This window comes from Pteropus vampyrus, unplaced genomic scaffold (genome assembly GCF_000151845.1).
Source record: "Pteropus vampyrus isolate Shadow unplaced genomic scaffold, Pvam_2.0 Scaffold59, whole genome shotgun sequence".
Taxonomy (NCBI): domain Eukaryota; kingdom Metazoa; phylum Chordata; class Mammalia; order Chiroptera; family Pteropodidae; genus Pteropus; species Pteropus vampyrus.
In genome coordinates, this window is record NW_011888840.1 from 5,965,180 (window position 1) to 5,970,012 (window position 4,833).

The 4,833-nt window shown below is 44.3% G+C and overlaps 1 protein-coding gene across 31 annotated transcripts in view; it reads left to right on the forward strand.

Moving 5' to 3' along the window:
* LOC105292562 overlaps positions 1–4,833 on the forward strand; it is a 713,386-nt gene that overhangs the window by 374,780 nt on the left and 333,773 nt on the right. Inside the window, exon 15 of one of the 31 annotated variants that reach the window (XR_002780512.1) lies at positions 1,096–1,113. The exons of 29 other annotated variants lie outside the window; for them this stretch is intronic. The gene's annotated coding sequence lies outside the window, so the exon portion shown is untranslated. Of the gene's footprint in view, positions 1–1,095; positions 1,114–4,833 lie in introns of those variants that run through there. One more of the 31 variants, XR_002780513.1, reaches the window with a different exon arrangement.

A 4,833-nucleotide genomic window follows, 5' to 3' on the forward strand; every position in this document is an offset into this window, starting at 1 on the left:
GTTGCCTGATGCTGTTTCTAAAGCATTGTGCCCGACTGCTAAAACGCAGGAGTCGGGTTGGGGGTGGTTGGCATTTCCCAGAATGCTAGCGGTGGCTGTTCTAAAGGTCCTTTTTGAATCTTGGTGCTAAGAAACAGTTGTTGCAGCTGCTGCTCGTCTCTTCCACTTGGCACGAAGCTTCTTGAGGACAAGCTCATCGAAGATACTCCATAGGTGCTGGGTACAGTGTCTGACACGTAATATGGCCTTAATAAATGTCTCGAGTTGCTGTGGAGTTATGGGTGGGGAGGTAAGAGTTGCCATTATTTGCTTGGCATGTGGAGAGGGTAAGAATGCAAACATCCTAGACTTCACGAACACAGAAACGTCGGCCTTGGGGTAGGAAGAGGGGGAGTTACGAATGAAGGGGCACGTGATAGGAGCCGCAGACTCCTCCCCGCTGGGCCAGCGACTGACTGCGTGGTTCTGGGGGAGTCCAGTTTTCCTCTCGGAGCCCGCATTTCCATCGAGGATAATGTGACCTGCTTATCTTTTGAAGAAAAGAGTTATGAACATCATAGGACAGAGCATATGTGAAACGTGGAAAATAATGATGTGAATTCAACCACGGCAGTGATGAGGAAAGTTTCCTTGTGTTGATCACCATCCTAGCATCTTCATACAGTGTCCCCGCAACACCCCTGGGGGTCACTAGCTATAGTTCACAGATGAAGAAACGTCAAGATATTATCATTGTTAATTACATAATTATCAAAACCATGCAAAAAAAAAAATCCTGATGTTCAGTCAGTTTTTTGGGAGATGGCAGAGTAACAGAGTTGGGGAACCAGAGACCGCACTTTGCTGGCCAAAAAGCAGCCCTTGTGACGACGTCTAACGCAGGGGACACCTATGCAACATTAGGGTCACCGGGGATTCTTCTTCTTTGAAGCTCTTTATTGAGGCATGATTGACATATAAAAAACTTTACATATTTAATGTATACAACCTGATGAGTATATGCCCGTGAAGCCATCACCACAGTCTGTGCCACAAACATATCCATCCCCTCCAAAAATTTCCTTCTATCTTCTTTATTTATGATTATTTTTTAAGGGATTCTTAAAAAGTGGACCTCGCGCCTCCAGTCAAATACTCTTCGCTATCCATAGTCCAGGAAACTGCCCAGATCCTTCTGAAATGGACCTTAGGCATGCCCAGATTGAATTAAAGCAGCACATTCTGAAGCCAACGGGCTAGAGTTTGGGCAACTTCATTACCTCATCCTCTTTGCTGTGTTGAAGAAACAGAGATAATGACACTTTCCCAAGGCCGAGGCTGCGTAAGTGTCAATTTGCGAGTGTTTGTAAATGACTTTGAAGATGGCAAAGGTTATTTAAGTGCTAAGTAATATTATTTATTGTAGTCCCAAGCACCGTTTCTCCTCCCCATTGTCAGGCTACAAAACAATAAGGGACATGGTTCAAGAGCCTCTCAAGTATCCAGCCATTAATAGATGAGGTAAGTTTGGCCTGAGCCCTGTGATGGTATCTGTAAACCTAGCATAAGCTTTGCAGCATTTTCGTGTGGGCCGGTGGTTGCCTAATTTGCCCTTAAACATGCCAGTGGCAGGCTGTGGCATGGGTTTGGCACACAGGTGATGCAAGCGCTCTTTGGACAGACCTGGGTTGCTGACGTCATGTTTTGCTGTGAGTTCTTTGAGATGCAAATTAGGTGGTGGAGGAGCCCCTGGTCCTTTCATCATCGACGTTTAATGGAAGAGAATTAACATTCCTCCAGCCCTTCTATGTGCCAGCCACTTTTCTGAACACGATTTCTCACGACAGTCCAGCGAAGTGTGTATGAATGGCCCCACTTAACAGATGAGAAAACTGAGGCTTCTGGAAGCCAAACCGTTTGTCCCTGATCATATAACTAGTAAGAGACCTAGTGAAGATTGAATCTAGAACTGCCTGGCTCCCAAGGCCGTGTTCTTTTATTCCATTACACTGTAGGTGTTATGCCCTACTCTACTCCACCCCAACTGCCTGGCCCAGTTTCCCAGAATCCCCCGCTAAAATCTCTTCAGTGCCTTCCCATTGCTCTAAGTGGAGGACAGACCACTCCTACTGTGGCTCTGCCCCGTCTGCCTCTGGCTCCCTCCTGAACTTCCTTCCACCCCATGCTCCGTTATTTCATTTCCCTGGACGTGCCGAAGCCTCTTTCCTTCTTGGCTTTTGCACAGATTACCCGCAAAACTTTATCTTTTCCTTTTTCTCCAGCTAACTCCTGTTAACCCTCGACACACCATTCTTTTGGGAATGCCTTCTCTGAAACTCCAGGCCAGTGGTTCTCCATTGCGGTCCCCGGACCAGCAAATGGCAGCATCACCTGGGAACTTATGAGAAAAGCAGATCCTCGGGCCTCACCCCAGACCTGCTGAATCAGAAACCCTAGGCAGAGGTCCCAGCTCTCCAGGAAAGTTTTTGCCTGCTGAAGTTTGAAAATCACTGGAGTTCTCCAGCTTGACAATGATGACACTGAAGGTTTTTAGCAGCATCCCGGCTTTTACCTGTTCGATGTCAGTGGCACTCCTGTTGATGTCCACGCTTCCTCCAAGTCACAGCACCCGAAAATGTCTCCAGACATTGCCTCATGTCCCCTGGGGGGCAAAATTGCCCCCGGTGGGAATCACTGCCTTAGACTGAAATATGTCTCCCTTCGAGACATTCCTATGGTTGAGGAACAGGTGAGGCAAATTAGTTGATAACTTATTGGAATCATTTGTTTATGGCATGTCTTCACTGTCATATTTCCAGCAACCAATGCACTGCTGGACACCTAGCAGGTTCTCAGAACATACCTTTGTACTGACTAGGTGCCGTGGCAAGCTTGCACCACCCCTCCTCAAACCCAAACCTGTATCTGAATTTTTGAGAGGTGACAGGACAATCCTAGGCAATCCTAGGCAAGCAGGATCCTTGAAATACTTTACAGTTTGAAAGCCAGTCTCCTTCCTCAGAATCCTGGGAGCAAAGAGGATCTTTCATGCCATCTGGACAGGATCTAAGTACTGCTGCTTTTAAAACATAGTAGCCGAGAATGGGATTAAATGCAAGAGAGGAAGAAAACGTTCTAGGAAGACGATGCAGAAGGCCTTCCCCAGAGAAATGCTCAACGCTGCTGTCACTGAAAGAGAAACAAAACCGCATTCTGCCCGCAAGAGCAATAAGGAGACTGTTGGCTACGAGACTTGACTCAGCCTGCCTCGTGGTGGCTTAGGTCTTTTTTTTATGTTCAAATTAAAGAGGAGGGGAAACGGAGATTCTGATCCTTCTGCCACCCCACATTTACTCAGCCTGAGAAGTAATTGCTAGAGCCAGGGTAAAGGAAAGCTGCATGAAAGCCTTGCTTGTGTTGCTTTTCTAAGTAGATAATCAGCAGCATCCTCCTAGCTCCATAGGGACTGGTTGTGGACATGGGACCCTTGGTTGGCTCCGTGGACATCTGTCCTTCCTGGGGCTCACACTAGGGAATGAGTCCTGCTGAGTCTCAAAGGAAGTGCTGCAGACGCGTGCTAACCTCAGGCTTTGTGTAACCCGTTGATTGTTACAATTTGGGAGTTGCAGTTGAGGTATGAGAAGGTATGAGAGGCAGTTTTTTTCAAGTTTATGTCTGTTTTTTTCCTCAAAGAAAAATTTAACTTTTTTCTTGACATTTGAAAGCAGAAAGAAATGAGGAAAGAACAGAACTTTCTCTATCTAAAAATTTTCACATCGTTTTATTTTTTGTTTCATTTTTGTTACCGGATCGCACCAACGTTTTCTTTTCTGCTTCTCCACTTAACATTATCTTTTAAGCCTGCCTCCAGTTTTTGCAAAATGACATCATTTTCAAGGTATTACCTAAATTCAATTTCAAGTCATTCCCAAATGTAAAGTCATTAAAATGCCCCAACCTTAGAACCAGAAATACAATATTCTAGCACTTACTGATTTGTTCACTTAAAGCTAAAGACTGAGCTTACAATTTCTTTGACACTAGAGCTCTAAAGAAATCAGTAATTACGAGTTTACTGCTCCACCATTTGTAATAATTTCCATAGGACCGGAGCTAAAGCACAATTTCAAACACTTTGGTTATGGTCTCTGTGCCAAATTGATTTAACCTATCTTCTTGTTGGCATTCATTGTCATAAAGAGCATCAAAACAAACATCTTATGTATAAGACTTTTATTTTTTTTTCCTGAAATTAAGAGCATTTCCTTTAAAACGAGGTCAGAAATTCAATCACTGGTTCCAAAAACATGAAGTCATCTAACCTTGATAATATTTTTAATGAAACTGCTTTCCGGATTATACTTCCATTAGCGGTATTTGAATGTATCTATTTAATTTACCTTTATTAATATCAGGTGATACTTAAAAAAAATATACGATAGAGAAAACGGCCTCGGTGTTTGCATTTCTTGGCTAATGGCTCAAATGGAAGGGAACACGGCTGTGCGTGTGTTTGATTTGCAGCAGACATACGTGACACTGGAGCGTAATCCCTTTGTCCCTCACTCTGCACCCTACAACATCAAGAAAAACAGTTTGGCTTTGATGAGAATTAAGGTGTTTTTCTGCCAGAAACTTCTTTCATGCTTACAGTCATGAAATCCATTTTAAAAACGAGTGAGAAGAATGCCCCTCCTCCCAGCCCCACCCCCATGTAAATTCACATTGTCATGAGAGCTGGATCTAACGATAATTCGTAGGCATGCGTATTTTCTTACGGAACCAAATTACCGAAGAGAGTTGTAACCTGGTTTCAGATACTCCTGGGTTTCCTCACTTAGAGACACTTTTCGT